Consider the following 19,541-nt stretch of genomic DNA (forward strand, 5'->3'; position numbering starts at 1 on the left):
TTTTGTAGGGAATTAAACAAACAAAAAAATCTCGAAGCACAAGTCTAATGCTTGGTAGATTCATTATGTTGCATTACATCTAGTATCAGAATAATTAACTTCTCAGTCTCTCATGAAATAAAAGTGTTTTATTAAATAAATATGTTCAGTGAATCAGAGAAAGGATTATTTCTGGCATATGTATAAAAATGAATTTATATAAGAAAGTGATATCATCCCCACGGGATGAGAACTTACTAGTTTGCACTGGAATCAAGAATTCCTGTAAAATAAATTTTACAACATTGTTATGCCTTTAAACTCTTATTTGGGACTAAATAAAGGAATTGAAATATCTTAGGCTGGACTGCAAATGAGTGAATTTTAGTATGACAGTAGTAAAATGTTCCATCCATTGTGGGGTTTGTCTTCTACCACCCATTACAGATTTTCTAAGCAGATGTTGTTTGGTTATATCCTCTCCTCCTCTTTAATGGTGGTTTAAAATTGACATAATTTCCTCAGCACACACAGACAAGAATGATACAGAACTCATCTCTGTACCTGAGACTGACTTATTAGAATATTTTGGCTGGGCAGAGAAAACCTTTGTTACTTCTCCACTGGGAAATATCAAAGTTGGGGAGCTAAGAAGTCCTGCTTTTTCTCTTCAAACTCTCTATTGGTAGAATGAGACACGGTGAATACATACAAATACTGCACTTGTAAAGAAATGGTAACCTCACAGCCTGAGCTCTTTGGAAGAACAGACTGAGCGCATACAAATCTGAGTTAATACTTTGAAGTTCGACACAGTAGGACTGTGGCCAAGGCATGAAGAAAAGAGGGATACAAGGAAAGGTTTATACATGGAGAGTACTTTTGAGCATCTTGAATGTGTTATCATTAATGACACTTCGCTTCTGTCAGATTAACAGATTTGTTTTGTTGGAGTTGTGCCAGTCTGATTTTTTACCTTGATAGATTCTACAGTAAGGCTTTACAATGGAGTGCAAAGGAAGTGTATGGTAGAGAAAACACAGAAAGAATGTATTCTTGCTCCAGATTTAGCTGATCTGTTATATTTTTTTTCAGTATATCCTTTTGCATCTCTTTGATTTTCCAAGAACTTAAGATTATTGGATGGTCAGAGGAGAAGACAGCACTAGGTGATATCCATATTCCCCATAAAAACTGGGAGGAACTGACCACTACTTACTTTGCAACTGGTTTTGGTGAGAGACTCCATCATGCCTACCACAAATCACTTATGATTACAGTTTTGTGGCAAACAGTTCTTCTTAATTTTTTTAATTGATTGATCTCTTTATGACAAACGTGTTTAATTGAAAAGACCCAACTTAGCTGCAAGGAGATCTGTTACTATTCTAATTATTCATGATATCAAATTGCCACAGAATTTGTATGCTGTGAGTGTAATGAGAGACCGAATGGGACTGCACATCTGATGGTTGCTTGGGTTTTTGTTTGGTTGATTTTGTTGTTATTTTTACAAAATTTTAAATACTCTCAGATACATCAACTACTTCATTTTTTATCTTAAAGTGTTCTGTCTCTATCAAATTCCCTCAGGGACCAATCACATCCCTAATTATTAATATAATGTAATAATATGTGCAAATGAGACAGGTGAGATTGTCATATGGTTTTGTTTGATAATAGAACTTTTCTTCCCTCTTTAATGTCAGATATTTGAATGATAATATGCAATAATGAATGGAACTGACATGTTTTTCTCCTTTGATATTACATATTCTTTAATAATTAGTTGTCCTCATGACAAACAGAAGTATATGCTATCAATACTTTTGTGTAATGTTTCCTTCTATGAAAAAAAAAATACTGTGTACATTCCAGTGCATTCAATGCTGCAATATTTTCTTCTGTTTTTAATTTCTAATAAAGATTATTAATGAAATACTAACCCTTGAAAATATTTCTCTAGGATCCCTATTTTTGTCATGCATAAAGAATCCAGAGCTGCAGTTGAAAAAAATAATTCTAATAGCTGGAAAAGATTTTAGGATCCTTTCATCTGTGGGTTATAGAGACATTTCTCAACATTTCCATGCAAGCCTGACAAAATCCAATATAATTCTGAAACTTTTTGGCACTGGTAGCAAAGGGAAGAAAACTGTTTTCTCAGTCTTCAGTTCCAACGGTGATAGAGCTCTAGTATATTCTCCTAAATTATGTATTCCAAGTGTCTTTTTATACTTTGATATATTCCCAGTACCATTGCATTATTTTCATTAAGATAATCAAGCTGACAATAGTTTATTTTCTGTTCAATAGTCCCGCAATAAATAGCTATCAAAAATATGCCTTTATTTCCAATTTTTGAGGCCTCAGTGGCTGCAGAAAAGAACTTGCCATACACATCTTGGTGACATGCTATCTTTGATCATGGTTAGTTGGAGACACTCAGAGACATAGTTCAAGAAAATAGCAAATATTGTAAAGGAAACGTACAGTTTCTTCCAGTGTAAGTTATGGCAATCTGTGTCTACCAGAGTTGGTGAACTACCAACTTCGTGTTTACCAGATAGACTCTGAATATGTCATTCCTCAGTGGAATTCTATAATTGCTTTTGTATCCTTTTTTGTCTTCTGGTATCCATAAAATCCTGCAGCAACAAGATCCTCTGTATATGAATAGCCTTTTCTTTCATTACAAAAATTCTGGTCTTGTGGTATGCATATGTTGCCTTTTCTTCTTTTTCTCTCTTCCCCTGCTAGTGGTAGGGCATATCTAAGCTGATAGTGCTGAAAAGATGAGGTAAAGATGAAGGTGGGGATACTGATACGAACTGGTATGTGAGCTGCTGGCAAATGTGGGCTGCTCAAAGACAGAACGATCTGATGCCTGAGAGGCAAGGAACTATGGCATCCCTCTGCATCTAAAGGGCATGATCTTGCTGTGGCATCCCTCTGATTCTAAAGGTCATGATCTTAGACAGTGAAGGCATAAAGAATAACAACAAAAAAAAATCTGCTCATAGTTGGAAATTATTCATTAACAAACAAATTTGTGCTATTATTTGGAAACTCTGAGATACATCGACTTGATTTTGCAATAAATTAGGGCAAACACACTTAAGATTTGTGGCTTTTGGAAGGTATACAACCCAGTGGCTCCAGAAGTCCCTCCGAATGGGCATTAAAAGGGAGCACTATGATCATTAGTTAATACCATGCTAGGGAAGATAAGGTGTCTTATACATGCTTGTATCATTAAATAGTTTTGAGCTGTGTGAGATTTCTCACTGAAAGATGGCCAGTGAGGCTGAATGTTCTGACAAGGAACAATATGAAACTGGATGTTAATTTGTTCCAGTCTCTAATCATCTATGGAGAGGGTGAAGTCATTCAAATAATAGTGTGACTGGAGGGAAAAAGTCTCCCAAAATCTAAATAACAGTTTAGTGTGGAGAGACTTGTTTGGCATGGAAAATAATTCTTCTTTTCCAGCCTATTCTGCGCTATGGCAACAATAAAAAGTTAAAGCAAACCATATATTTTCCATTCTCTAAGCTTTATGACAGCTACTTCCAATAGATGTTATTGTCCTTGTCTATTTTTTTAAAAAATAATTTCTTCAGATTAATGACTTTCTCCAAATGATGTCTGATTTTAGGAAAAATAAAGAATCTTTGCCCTCACTTTGTGCTGAATATTGCATTCCGAAAGTACTTAATGAAAATAAATGTAAGGTTTGGCAGTGTTCTGATTAAGGGCAATGCTTTTCACGTGTTTAAATATATGATTAGGTGATTCCATGATTAGATTATCATCAGGAATGATGACATGTCTGTGTAAAGCTTTTGAAGTAAATTCTACAAAATAATTCATGATTAGTGCAAAGACCATCAGCTCAGTTAAGTAACAGTGATTAGGAAGGAGTAGTTTTCACATTTCTTCAGGGTCCAACCTACTGTTGATTCTAATGATTCCATAATGAAGCCCCTTCCCTCCCCTCCTTTTTCTTTCTCTCACCTGGGCTCGCCTGCCTTTGGCATTACCATTGCTGTTGTCATCAGCAGTAAAATAGTGAGCTATATCTGTGTGAATACAGCTGATAACAGTATAATCACTGATGGAGTGTAACTAATCAGGACCATAGTAATTAAATCCACAGATAGTGAGTTTCTGTTCATGCAAATCTACTTTTGCAGAGGTGAATAAAAGGGGAAAGAACACAGTTTCCTAAATGGTAATTATTTTAGAAAAGGTAACACGATTTTCAAAATCTAGATCTAGATTTGTGAAACCACATGAAAGAAAAATCACACCTTGAATGTAAAAGTCCTAAACAGTTTTGATGGAAATGGAGAGGTAGATGAGAAATACAAATCTCCTTCTTCATGGATGAATGGTTCGGGAGCATCAGCTGGGAACGTAGATGATGACCCTAAATTTGGAAGCTGGTGAAATGCTCACTTTCTTTCTCCTGTCTAAGACAATAAAGATCTACCATCATGATTGTAGCTGAAATGCAGCGGCAAATCTTCAGTGGCCAGAAGCTTCTTGCTGTACCGTGACTGGCTATATGACACTGTTAATGCACACTCCTCATTAAAATGTCTCTAGGGTTAAAATTTTTCCGACTATCTCATTATTTACTTTTTGCTCTGATCTAATTGGTGACTTATGGTTAATGCTCATGAAATGTCAGCAAAATGTCATTAACATTCAGTTAAATAAATTCTTTCTCTAGCCAAAAATGTCATGTAGAATCATGGTGGACTATTTTGCTAAAGTGGACACTGTAGATCTGAGACATTGTTCAGATGGAACAGAAGATGAATAATTGATTGAATCAACTCTGATGTTTACATTTGATGCTCTTTTCACACTATCAAGCATTCTGGGATCGGTTTGGAACACAAACCTCTTTTTACTCCAGATGCTTAATTTGTGCTTCTCTGTCTCTATTGCGAGTCAATCCATAAATGTATTTTTTAATGTTTTCCTTAAAATTATTGATTATTGGATTTTTTCACATCTATCTTGGATGGGCCCCAAAGCAGAATTAAAATAATATCTAAATCTCTCTCTGTAAATTAATTGATAGCAAGAGCACAGAAAATGGAACTATTGTACAGACCAATTTATAACATTAATTTTCTTTCAGTTTTCATGTCTTGAACATAAAAGCTTATTTAATTAGACATGAAATTCAGTTCACTTTCTTATTATGATTACAGGAGTGGATAGTATCAAAGACAGCACACTGCCATTGGAGTGACAGAGAGCTATACTTTGGTTTATATTTTAAAGAGTACTCTTTTTCAGAAAATACATATCAGTCCACTTCTCTGACAAGTTTTATTACTAAAAAATTGGATAGTTGTTTTATTTTAGACCCTGGCAGAGGGGGAAGGAGGACTGCATGAATTTGAAATAAACCAGAATGCGCACTTGTGAAACTTACACTTACAAAAGCAATGAGATATATAAGAGATCTATAAATATTTGCTATGTTAATCTACAAAATTACTTTTATTATTTGACCCATATGGCTGTGTGAATACCAGTGCTTATAATTCAATCATATATCCTAGTATTAAAAAAAACCTGCAACCTTAGAACTAAACACATTTTTCTCTTGTGTCAAAGGTGAATCATTTCCTTATGTCCGAGATATCAGGATATGAAGGAAGATTACTTTCACAGACAAACAAGAGACAGCTGCCCTCGATAAGGTAAGATTTATTCTTAACATTCTATTCAAAGGAGCCATTTCTCTCCGTATTCTCATAATGAAACAAGACTTTTCATAGATGTGTATGACTGAAAGAAGCAAGGCAAGGCAAAATAAGGCAAAAATATAATCTTTTATGATTCTTTGGTGAGATTCACTTATCATAAAGTAAATTCAGATTCATCCAAACGTTTAGAAAGGTGAAAACAACTTTCTCAGTTTAAGGACTGAGTCTCTACCTGACAGAGAAATACTGAAGGTATACATACACACAAATTCAGTATTGCAAGAACTTGATTGGAGTGTGTTTGCTGATAATCAGGCTGCAGTAGTTCTGGTCCAGTGCACATGTGAAACCTGTGTAGATTCTTATTACAGATATATTTTCCCTCTAGTGTGTAACACATAGCAGGAATTCATATGTGTTTTCAACATATGGAAAATATAATGAGCAATGAGTAAAAACCTTTTGTCACTGATATTAAGTCATCAGGGTAATAAACTGAGGTAATGAAAAAACTTCCAGAAGGATCACACAATTTTAAAATGCAATAGAAATGGTGAATAAATGTAAATTGCTAGGAAAAAAAATCTGAATTTTACTTTCACAGTAATAGGCTCAAAATTGATTTTCATAATTCAGGAAGTAAATCATTAATTTAGAATTTCCTGTGAAAAACTAACAAAATTAAAATTACTGATGGCAGCACAAGAAGCCATAATAATTACAAAAATGACCCAAAAAATCCAGAAAGTACTGTAATTTCACTGAGCACACAGATCACTAAGTGAACATCTTTCGTACTATGTAGTTTCCATCCTACGTTTCACAAATGTGGGTAAGAGGATTGAAAAAGTCTGAATATCAAGAGTAGGAACAATGGAAGAAAAAAAATAAGGAACTTGGGATCTGTTTAGATTGCCTGAATGTCCTATTTTAGAGTAGAAAATAAATGACCAAAGGAGAGTTTAAAAGATTTGTAAACCCCCGAAGTGAGACAATGTGCAGGGAAGAACTGCTCCTTGTAGGCCACATTAAAAGAGCTAAGGAAGCACCAAATGAAATCAATGAAATGTCAAGGCAAATTAAAATAGTAAAAGAGGTACTTTTCACCCCACTATACCTTCAGAGCATTGCATGTTTTAATAAGTTTTTATGGATTCAAAACTGACCCAAAATTTGATGGAAGAAAATTCTTTGTCATCTAACTGAGTTCTGCATTTCACTGGGGAAAAGATCTGGGAACGTCTCGTGCTCTTTTGCTCTTCCCCTTACCAGTCACCTACTGCAGCCATGTTTTGAGTTTGGAGTGACATTAAAATGTTGCAACAATTTCCTTAAACATTGATGAGATATATAGCTGAGCAAGCATTTAATTTTTAAAAACATAGTGCAGAACTGAATATATTGGATCAAGTTCTCCAGGCTAAAGCTCAAGGCCTGGAGTAAAGAATCTTCTGATGTCCACCTGCCTGTTGGCTGTTAGACATCATGAGTGTATTGATCGCTAATACCATCCTCCATATGTTTTCAGAAATACTTCTGCCTCTAGCCGTCAAGATTTAATATTGAGTCATTTACATTTTGCTTGTGTATATGTCTGCTCAGCAGATTGTAAAGTAACTGAAAAATACAAGTAACAGTTTAGCCAAAATGGCAAAGAACTCAGTGTGGGGTAATTTATTCTGCTGCTCACGTGGGCTGGTTTTGAAGTCCACGTTACCTCAGCAAACCCGCTTCTGCTATCTCAGCTGGCTAATGTGAGGACGGCTTGGCTCTGTCTCTGCATCACAGTCAGCAAGCACAAATGTAATGTGTGCATCTACTTTTGCCTAAATTCTTCTATCCAAAACCCCAAAGGACCAATTTTCACTTCACCGATTTGCACATCTTGAATATCTATTTGCTCAAAGGAGGAATTCAGTTGTTTCACTGGGACTGCAGTTTTCAGTTGCAATCATGGCTACACCTACTGTTTAGTCCTTGTAAGACATAGACCTGTGTTTTGGCATACAAAGCAATGCAGCTTTAGTTTTCACAAAACATTCAGAGCTGTGAAGTTAGATTCATTTGAATTCAGACCTTTTCATGTTTTTCATAATATCTCTTAGATTTTCCTGTGAAAGCAAGAAAAGTATCAAAAGAGAGAAGAAAATAACCACCCACAGCTTTTCTTCATCTTATGAAGTACTTGAAAGGAGTAACTCCACTGTGGGGAAGTTGAAATGACCCTGCTAGCAGCAGGAGGGAACTTGAGGGCAAAAGATCCAGTGACTATTTTGACTACAGATTTCCCTTCATTCTGTGTATTACCAACCCCTTTTGGCCATACAATCTTAGAGAATACACAGTAAATATTGTTGGTTTAGAATTCTACCAAGAGGAATTTTCAGGCTAATCCTGGGAAGCCAGAAAGCCATGCTGTCCCTCTGTCTTTCCTACAGGGGTTGTCTGATCTTCCAATGTGTAATATTAGGTCTGTGGCTGAATAAGGGATTCTACCAGTGCATCCTGTACCTCCTATGAAGTGAAAATCTGATCCATACTCATAACTCATATTGTTTTTCAATTATTTTGCACTACAAGGTCAGTAAAAAATAACTAAAAGTAATTTCTTCCACTCCCATCTTTTATTCTCCCATCCTGTCTCGTTTTTAAGTCTTTCTCACACTGTTAGTTAAATTGACAAAATCACATGTAAGACACAGCTAAAGAATTCAGCTTGGTTTAGCAGCAGCAGAAGTTTCTTAGTTGTTATGTTGGGTTTTGGTTGGTTTGTGATTTTTTTTTCCCATAAATATGTCTAGATAATAAATTATTCAGTGAGCAACATGATGAAAAGATAATTCGATACGGTACTTCTTTTGATGCCTTGTTCCTCCCTTAAATGTCCTTTAATGAAAGGACGGTAGAAAATATCTGGTATGTTAAGTTATTGACTCCAGTTCACTGCCTGTACCAGAATTGTAGGTTTACTACTGCTATTTTTCTGTTATCCAATCTAGATTGAAATTGTTCTGTAATAACTAATCAGTTTGAAGAATTTCCTCTAAGATAATTAATATGATTGTCAGCAGTTTCTTTGTGGTATGCTCCAATTTATTGTCATTATCTCTAATTATATGCTTTTTGATTACAGAGTACACTCACACTGTTTTATCAAAGTTAATGATTTCTTTCACTCTGCAGTGATTACAAATGTAAAATATTTGCAGTTTGTTATCATGCTTTGCATTGATGTATTTCTTAGCTTTGTTATGCCTACTAATTCTGTGCTGTAGATTGTCTCACTGCCTCCAGAAAAATCGTTATTCATTTTGAGCAAGGATGTCAGAATCTGACCTTCTTAATTTTCCTTAAATTATATTTTAATGCCAAATAAACAGTTTAGCAAATTGAATTGGCACAATATGTAAGATAAATAACACTCCATTCTGGGCTGAATGGTGTCTGCAGAACCTTGTCATGTCTTTGAATACTTTGTTCTTTGACAGATTTAATGAATCAATTTACCTGTAACTGGAAATGGCTTACACTTCTCTTTATTTTCATACACATCTGCCTGATCAATAGGTCTGCAGTGAAGGGGGCATGATGAATGACTGTAAAAGGCTGCTGCTCATACCAAGCTCAGAAGAGTAACTTGCAGCTTCAGTGTACAACTTTGATGATTTTTTAATGTAAAACTTAGATGGCATTTCAATGTTTGCTTCTCAGTAGCAAAGAAACTACATGGGTACAGTAAATGACATTCTTGAGACATGGGAATGATGGAACTATTTATCTGTACATGTAAAGTCAAGCAGAAAACATTCATTCTGTGATCACAGTTTCAGTTTCATACTCACACATTACCTCTTTAATAAATGCTAGAAAGCTGTTTTCATGTTGCAGTTATAATATATGTAAATTTTAGTTTCTGCAAATGCCATACAGTAAAATTTAGATCATTTGAAGCACTATACTTTCTTATTCTTAAAAAGGTTTTAGTTGAATTAAAGGTGGAAATAAATGTCATTCTTTTATATGAAACAGAGTTTTGGGATTTGTGCTATATGCTAATGTTTTATTATGCTGTAACTTTGAGCCCTCTGTCTTCTGTACATCTTGTTTATGGATTCTGATAAGAGAAAACAGCAAACAAACAAAATATCTTGGCCAATTATATTCTCCTGTCCAACAAAATAAAATAGCTCAAGAAAAAAAAGTACTCAAAATCAATTTTTATTAATAAAAAAAAGTTTGATTCTTTTTCCCAGACAGAACTGAAATGATAGAACATGATTATGTTTCTGCTTTCTGATGTCTGAGTTTCTGAACTCACTGAGCAGTTGTTAACATCTCATAACTTTGTTTAGTAGCAAAATGGTATTTTTGCTCTCCCTAATATTTACAACTTCGATTTATTTTTAAAAGACATCTTCATTAACTGTTCCATATGCAGGTACAAAAGTCTCACTTAAATTAGCTGGCATGAGGTATGAGGTGAGAGTTTTATCAAGCACACTGTCAAATGGCACTGTAAATACCCATTCATCCAATGACAATGATGCTAAAAGAAATAAGCTTAATTTTTGTTCAGTATTCTTAATGAAAGCCATCTGATTAAAAACACTACAGGTCAGATGTGATGTTAGATGTATGGCAGTCAGATTGTGGTTTTAGTCAGGCACGGCAGAGTGTAGAACCTCCCCCATGTCATAGAATCATAGAATCATAGAATCAACCAGGTTGGAAGAGACCTCCAAGATCATCCAGTCCAACCTATTCACCCAGCCCTATCCAATCAACCAGACCATGTCCTTCCTCATGTATATACTGTTTAATTACTTGTTTGTTTATTTATTCAAAACTTTCTTTGGCTGAATTTTCTTTGGCAGAGAAATGTGCTTGAATATCATCAGCTACCAAGTTGAGTAATGACAGTTTTGATTGAATCTAATAGGAGCTGCAAGAACTTTAGGAATTAGGGCACTGTCAGAAGTGATGTGTAACTGCAGACATCCAGGAGAAAAGAGAGCATATATACTTTCAAGTTTTTAATAGATACTTTTCTACTTAAAAAAAAAAATTATTTAAAGACAAAAATTCCTACATTATTTGGGCTCCCAAAGTGGTGCTATGTAGTTGGTGATGTTTAACCTAATGATCCTGCATCTGCTTGGAATGCTCTTTCTTCATGGCCCCTCCTCCTCCCCTCTCCCTTGCTAGAATACATCAACTAGCAGAATACATCCATCTGGCAGAGGGGCAAATTCCTGGTGCCAGCTAAGATGGAGATGAGAATACAGACAGAGAACGAAATGAAGCAGGCTATGATGCAGACCACAGGCTGCAGTGAATGCCTCAGTCTCTCCTTGGTACCAGGGAATTGTATGTGCTGTGAGCAGGTAGATTCTCTATTCAAAATTGCAGCACAGCTGGAAGATGAAGTTGAAAGATTAAAGGATGAAGTTCATAGGCTTAGAAGAATCAAAGAAGCAGATGAGATAGACAGATGGTGCCAGGCCCTAGAAGCCCCTGTGGCGAGACAGGATTACCCATTAAAAGATACTGAGGGTCAAGTATCCCCTGTATCCACCCTCTGTCAGATTGAGGCCAATAACTCAAAGGAAAAGAGGAAGCTGAGGCAAGTCCATGGTCAAGGCAGTAAACAAACTCCTGTTTTGCCCAACTCCCACCCCCCAAACTCCCCCTACCCCCTCAAGGAGGGGCGATGGCAACAAATTCCCACCCGACATGGTGGGAGTGTTGCTTCAGTTCTTAACAGTGCCCCCCAGGTGCCCTTGCAGAACAGGTTTGATGTCCTTCAGGTACAACTGGCCAGCGAGGAAGGTGAATCATCTGGCTGGGAGGAATTTCCAAAATTAAGGAAGCCTAAGCCCACCATACAAACATCTCACATCACAAAGAAGAAAAGGGTCGTTGTTATAGGACACTCTCTTTTGAAGAGAAGACAAGGCCCGATATGCAGACCTGACCCACTCCAAAGAAAGGCCTGCTGTCTGTCTACCAGGAGCCCCAGGTCAAGAATGTTATAAGAAGGCTTCCCTCCCTGGTACATCCCATAGATTACTACCTTCCAACTCCTAACATCCTATGATCCTGTGGTCACTGATCCTAGATTTCTTTGCAGTGTTTTAACCCTGATATCCCACCTTTGACTTTAAAAGGTTTGTTCCCTAATATAAAAGGATGAGAACCTTGATTATTCTTCCTTCCTCATGTGAGTATTTACATACAATAAAAAACTATGCAAACTAGAGAAGGGAAGCTGCACCCACTTTCTCCACAAGTAACTTGAGGTTTCAGAGCTCTTTGTTGAAAATGGCTACTTTCTGCATAAATGAGGAGCAAAACTTCTAGCAGCTTAAGTTTACTTTCTCCACTCATATGTACTATGATGTATTGCACCTTATTTTAGTGAAAATTAGTTGGGTGACAATTTGAGCACTGCAGTCAGGGGCAGAATTCACATTTATTTCAATACAACAGGTCCAGAAATCCATCACTCACCACTCATTTCCTTATTTTCCCTCTCTCTCATTTTACAATTTGTTTATGAGGAGCTATAGGGAACATTTGTATTATCTCACCAGGCAATGCTGACCCTTGGGCACATGGGATTTTACCAGCTGTTTTAAGCAAAGTCAGTCAAAATGTGTAGTATGTGCTTAAATGGCCATGCATACAAAAACTCTTCTTTCCCCACCTCCCCCTTTTCTTTTTCCCAAGCATTCCAACACATCCCTAACCCAATGGCAGCAAGAGAAGCATCTTACACTGTATTTCTTGTTAAATCTTGCAGTTTAAGGAATTTTGATTGGGAAAACATGACACTTACCTGTCTTATATTAACCCAAACCCTCAGTGGGAACAAATGCTGGCAAGATAATCCCATAGTATTGCTTTTCCCCATAGAAGCTATGACTGGAGCACAATGTTGTTTGCATCTCATATGAAATTTTAACAGCTCAGCCATACAGCAACACAGGACATCTGAAAGAAAAGATCTCATCCTTCACTTCCACTTACTTCACCTCAAATAAAGCAATTTAGCTTTAGCTAATTAGCATCTAGGTTGAGGGAGGAAATGGATCACAGCCTTATCAGCAGATCCAAGCAAACCATGTCTGGAATATGCAAATCCTGATTTGGAGTTTAAGTTTAGGTTTGCCCCTAGATTCTGAGTTGCCTTTAGGCTACTAGAATTTAGTTATTGTAAGTGAATTAATCCAATCATCTGGTCTAGAAACAGGCCTAAACGCAGGCCAGGACACAGATTTGCTATGTGATACCTCCAATTGGGGGTGTCCCTGCTGAGTACAGGGGAACTGGATAAGATGGTCTTAGAGGGTCCTTTCCAATCCAAAGCAATCTGTGAATCTCTTATACCATGCAAGCATTTGGGGGTTTGTGTATATGCAGTTGTGCTCAATTGCAAGGGATCTATTTCATTCTTGACTTGTTTACTGTTTCACTGTCTTTGCAGTTATTCTCATTCTGGGCTACTTTAACAGTGAAATTCAAAACCCAACTGAATGTATTCCGAGGCAATTTGCTGTAGGTGAATCTGATTTAGTGGGGAGGTTGGACAAGAAAATCTCAAGAGGTCTCTTGCAATCCCTAACACTCTGTGATTCTGTGAAAAGGAATTCAGGAAAAAAAAAAAAGAGTTCTTTAAACCTACTTATAGATATTTTCTTTTAGGAAAGTCACACTAGTTATTTTTCATATTAATAAATAAACCCATTTAAACAGAAAAGATGTTTTGGATGAGGGATTTGGTACCTAGAAGTGGATAGTTTTGAGTTATCCATGGGCAGTTTGATTCAGTGAATAATTCATTAGTTATACTGTACTATAGCATTAAAAAATCAGCAACTCCTTGTACAGTTATTCTGGCAAGCTTCTTAGAGACAGCTTCCTGGGCTTGAGGAGACCATGTGAATACTTGTTCTTTCTCAAAACCCAAACATATGTAAATTAATGATTTTCCAAGTACATTTATTACAGTTGTATTTTAATTTGCGCTGCAGCACTTACCTAAAAATTACAGCATAAAAATTTCTTCAAAACTGGTGATTTTATGTGAACAAATACTTAATGTTTAGCATGAACAGTGCTACCTATTCAGTGCTAATGTTGGCTTACATAATGTTTTAAATGATTTTTAATGAATGTGTTTGTTTATAGTCATATACATATTTGGTGGTGTTTAATGAATGCCTCGTATTTTTTTTCACATCCTCTTCAAATTGCTCATAAAATTCATTCTACAAATTTGATGTAAACACAGTTTTGTTTGCCTTGACAAGGTCTGAAGCTACATCTAGAAATACTGGTTTTATTTTAGGGATCTCATCCAGGGAAACTAACTCAAACTTAGCAACTTCTCTAACTAGGATCTTTTAATTTCTGGGAATCTGCAGAACCAAAGTAGAATTCAGGACCAAAATTTCTTTTCCACTCTTCTATCAAATTATGAAATTGCAGTCCTTAGAACTGTGCATGCCTCAGTAAGACTACAGAATCAAATCCAAGTGGTGGAACCAGTGTTTTGCTGTGGCAGCTTGCTTTTTTGTTTGTTTGTTTGTTTTGTTTTGGGTGGTTGGTTGGTTTTGTATGGCTTCGTGGGGAGAGTGATTGTTTGCTTGTTTCGCTTCTTATTTTTAACAAAATGTACATAAACAACTTTGAGAAACTGGTAACTGTTAACTTGCAGGAAAATATGCTTTTCTGTAATGCTTTTGGTCAAAAGAGAAGATACCTAACTGAGGCTGCTACAATGGGGCAGGCTTAGTATGACTTCAGGCAAACTAAGAAATACCTTGTTATCTGTTAGACAACAAGATTAGTGGTTATCTGGTCAGAAACGTCTACCTCAGCAGATACTGAAATAGTCTTTGGGAAATTTGGCTTTAGGTGATGCAGTAGGAGCCATGAATAATGCAGCTGCATTACTTGAAAAAATATTAGCTATCTATGAACACTGCTCAGCTGTAACTCTGGGCATTAATGCCTTGGATTGTTTGCTTGGTATCGCTCTCAAGAACAAAGGTGGGAAACAAGAAATCCCTCTTACTGGAATGTACACTTAAACCTTGTTCCCTAAGGGTTTAACTGGAGTGGTCCTTCATTTTGTTTGTTTGGAATGGTCCATCATTTTGTTTTCTTTTGCACCTTATGTAGAGGTTTTATTTTGTATTTTAAGGGTGAATGTCTCTGTGTCTAGGCTAATGAATCATATAAGCATGGTATTGCATTCTTCTCACTGCTGCCCATCTGCAGCCTGTGCAAATCCCGGGTAACAGAGTAGGACCATGTCAAGCATCTGTGACATTTTGCTTTGCCACAGTACAAGCTAACTGCATGTGGAAATCTGTCCTTCTATTGAAGAAAATCTTGAAGGTGGAAAGGTTGGGACAAAGTCTTGTAGGATCTTTGCAGTTAATCAATTGCATAATAGACAGCAGAGTCATAGGGTAGGCTATGCATGATCCATGGCTTTAGAGCACCAATTTTTCTTTTTAATAAAAGGACAAACTTCATTGATGTCTTCAACAAATAACAACAGAATACAAGAAAAGCCATATGCTCTGCTATGAAAGCTTTACCCTTACTACTGACAGAATGAAGGTTGGCAATCTGGCCTTTTTGTGAGTCTGAATATATTGAATTTCTCCTTTCTTTGCTTATTTCTTCAGGCAAGAATTAAAACCAGGTCCTCACAGGGACCTTTACAGCAATTGTATGAGGACCTTTGAAGGTTTTGTTCGTTACCAAGTTTGCTTATTTTGTGCATTGCTCTGTGTAGGTCTAGCAAATACTCACTGGATGGTGGAGTGTATTGGGTTATGAACTATAATGTCACATTCAGTTATGTCAGATGTGACACAACATGACCCTCAAAAATGTGATGGATAGTGATGAGCAGAAAAGGACATTTCAAAAACTTCTGTCAAAGTTTTTTTTTACTTTATTATCTTTTAAAATAACCTTGAAGAGAGTATTTTTTAGAAGATGAAGTTTAAAGGGAGGAAAAGGGTTTCTCCCCCGGAGTAATTTTTAACATCTAATCAGATGTTAAATCATGGAAAAGGAAATATTTCTCATCATGGAATACATTCCATTCACAAAATCAGAACTTCTAAGACTATACATGTCCAGCTGTGCTGCCTTCTAGAGAAAACCAACTTCCCTTCAGTATGATGTGTGAGGTTTTTTTCCAAATCTGTGGAGATTATGCTAGATATATATCATATGCTCCCTCTAGCTGAGATTGTTTTATATATATACACGTGTGCTTTCTCTTAAGTTCCCTTCTTTAAATTGATGGCTCCCTGGTGGGCTTTTTAACACTTACGTGGTGTTTATCATCTTTACAAGATCTTTTAAATACGTGTGATTGTACTTAGCTTCATGAGGTGAGAGTGAACTCAATGGACAACAGATCTGTCGATGGTGTTTAAGGTTACTTTTACAGGTCTCGATTTTTGATTGTGCAGTGAAACTTCCTTCATGTTAACATCTGATATAAATCCCATGACACATGCTTCAGGGTCAGGCTGTTGGATGATATAAATGCTGTATATGGAATCAATGGCTCTGAAAGAGGTAATGCTATTTGCTGTACAGTTGTTGCTCATAATGCCAAAGATTGAAATGTGATTCATGGTGCTATAAGCATGTTAAAATGTATTTATTATTATGGAAATTTCCTTTCTGTGGTTCCTATAAATGATTACATTCTTGAAATAGGAGTTAGAGTTATAACTTTTCAGCTCAAGACTTTTCTCCATAAAGGTTTATAACACTACAGTAGTAGATGGGGTGTATCCAACGTGAGCCTTCTGCTTCATCCCAAGATGTGGAAAACCTGAAGTATGGGGGGGCTGGGAGGGGAAGAGAAGGGAGAAAGGGGAAACAGAAGCTACATAAGGAAAGTCAGTGCCTGTCATGAGTAGCATGTGGCTTGTGGAAGGCCAAAAGGTACTGGACGGGAAGGATAAAAGGTACTGTTACTGGAACATACCTTCCTGCTTTGGCCTCCTGAATGAATTTTTTTAACCTCTTTATAATACAGGCTGACTAATTTTTAAATTTTATTTTATCTGTTGCCAAGTAGGTTCCATTTCCCACCCAGTTTGTCTCTATTTCAGATACATCTGTTTCTTCAGGAAAGGAAATTATTATAGGAAGTTTTAATTACCTTGGTAAAACATCTGTGGCTTAAGATGTTTAACATTTTTTGGAAGTCTGAGGCTTTTTTTCTGAAGTACTTAAACATTTTTGTTGTTCTTAGCGGGCAATAACTGATGAAAGATAAGTTAGGTCAATGCAATGTGCAAAATCTGTTGTTGGTTCCTTCATAATCATAGTAAATTAGCAATGAGTAACAGAAAAATCCTTCATTCCTTATTATCAAATTATTCATATCCCATTAAGAAGTAGAAATGCTATATTTGACTTCAGTGGCTTTTGGACCACTTCACAAAATTAAAATCTTTATATAATTGTACCTTTTACAGGGAGTTAAGAACTCTGTTTTTAGACATCATATGTTTTATTATGAAGGGAGGGGAATCCTTCCAAACTTAGAGCTGTCTGTGTCCTAAAACCAGTAATGTCCTCTGATGTTTTAGCATATGGTATATATGCTATAGGTATATTTTCCTCCTGGAAGGGAGGTCAAGAGTCTCTTGTATAACTTGATTGACATCTGCAGTGAAATTGGCACCACTCATTCTAGTTCTGGGGTTAAAAACCCGCAAATTTGGGGAAGCAAATGTGTGTTTTGTGCTTTGGGTTTAAATATACTCAAAGGAATTCTCACTATTTGGATCTGAAATAATTTGTCAAATTAGCACATGACTGACATTGCATGAAACACATTTTGACATTCCACAATGTGGAGTACAACAGAGACATTGAATTGAATTACTACTGCTAGGTGAGGCATGACAAGGCTTGAACAACATTGCATGAGTGTGAAGTTGCTAACCCAACAGTAGAGCATGAAGGACTTGCTTCAACATTTTTTTAATGACAGAAATGGGATTTAATTGGCATATTCTTCTTCCTATAACAGAGTTTTCAATGTATCGCTTTCACATCTACATGTGATCCACAAACATATGAAGAATATGAAGGCTCTTTTTAATCTACCGTTTACTTTTTGATGGTACAAATACAGTACTGGTTTAGTTTATACAGGAAAATAAATGAGGTGTCTTTTGTGCTAATGTTTGTACTAAGAGATCCGGTGCTTGCACTTACAGATTTGGTATTAAAAACAGCTGCATGGTTTGATCTGACTGTCATGGACAATATATAGAATGTTTTGGGGGGTTTGTTTGGGTTCGTTTTACTTTGTTTGTGAAAAGGACGTGTGATTAAGGTAGTCCTATGCTGCCTTTTCTTTTTTTTTAGCTGGTCATCTACTGAGATTAAAAAGATATTATTTTTATCTCTGAAGAGACTGCTATTGATAATAATGACTGCTCTAATACGAATCATTAGTAAGTAATCAAGGCACTTTCCATATATTCCAAAAGGTGATGTGAAAAAACTTGATACTTAAGTTTTGGTCAAAGGGAGTGAAATATGTTAAAGTATCCAGGTTCACTATGAAGCAAAAACTTACAGAAGCTGGCAGTATGCATTAATGTTTCCCACAGTGAACAGAACGAAAATCTAGCTCTTTTGGCCTTGGGGAGATAGGCTGTTCCACCTCCAGGAGATGTATGAAAGTTTTGTCACTTCTCTCTGGTCTAATTTTAGGTACTATATTTTGAATAATTAATAGATGCCATCTTGTTTTGGAATGGTATTTCTCAAGCACCTAGCAGAGTGACTAAATTTCTGTCAAATTCAAAGCAAAAAGCCCTACAATATAATCTGTGGTACAGCATCCAATAATAACTGACAGTATTCTGGAAATCGTGGAACTGAATCTCTCTGTCTCTATTTCTGGATTAAAGGGGTTGCCTGCAGAACACAGTACACTCTGTAGATACCAAAGTAGGTGTTTGTGTTTATATGTTCCACTTCCTTTAGTTTGAGATCTATCTGTTAGATAACAAAAAAAGTCACTGAGCTCTGTGGAGTGGTTTAGGATCATTTGGATCCATTGTACTGAACACTGGAAGATGTTTCTCTTCACTAAACATATTTTCCTCTCAAAGTGAACGATGCTTATAAATACATGATGCGACAAAACCAGGTTCTTACAGATAGGTTCCAGTCAAAGGAGTTTGCCATTTTAGCTATCTTTCACTGGCTTAAACTAGAAAAACCCTGATAAATAAACAAATAAAATCACATCAATAAGTTATTGAAAATTAAAAGCAGATTCAGCTCAGGCACAGGACCCTGCAACAGCCACTGTTCTAGTGTGGAAGTACAAAATTAGCCAGACTGTTTGGGTCTGCTTCCTGACTTTCAAAAATTGTTAGCATGCCCTTTCAAAGCTCAAACTTCAAATGACCTAGCACTCATTTCAAGCTCAAGTGAGTCAGATTAGCTGTCAAAAAAGCTCATGACTTTAGGTACTGGTTTTCCTAAAAGCCTGGCCTCGAGTGTGTCTATTGCACATGTTTTAATCTGTCCTTCAGCAACACTGTAAAGTGAACTGTCTTGGAACTGCATCCTGTTGAATTTGAGAGTGCTTATTTGTCTTGCAGGTAAGCCACATATATATGCACTGGAGGCAAGCATCTGGTAATGTTTGCCAAAACACTAATTTGTTAGACATTTTATACAAAAAGCTCCCTTTGAGTGAATGCATTAACTTTGAGACTGTAATGAGCAGAATTTGAAGAAACAGGTTGAAAA

The sequence above is a fragment of the Pogoniulus pusillus genome, chromosome 11 (assembly GCF_015220805.1).
Source record: "Pogoniulus pusillus isolate bPogPus1 chromosome 11, bPogPus1.pri, whole genome shotgun sequence".
NCBI lineage: Eukaryota > Metazoa > Chordata > Aves > Piciformes > Lybiidae > Pogoniulus > Pogoniulus pusillus.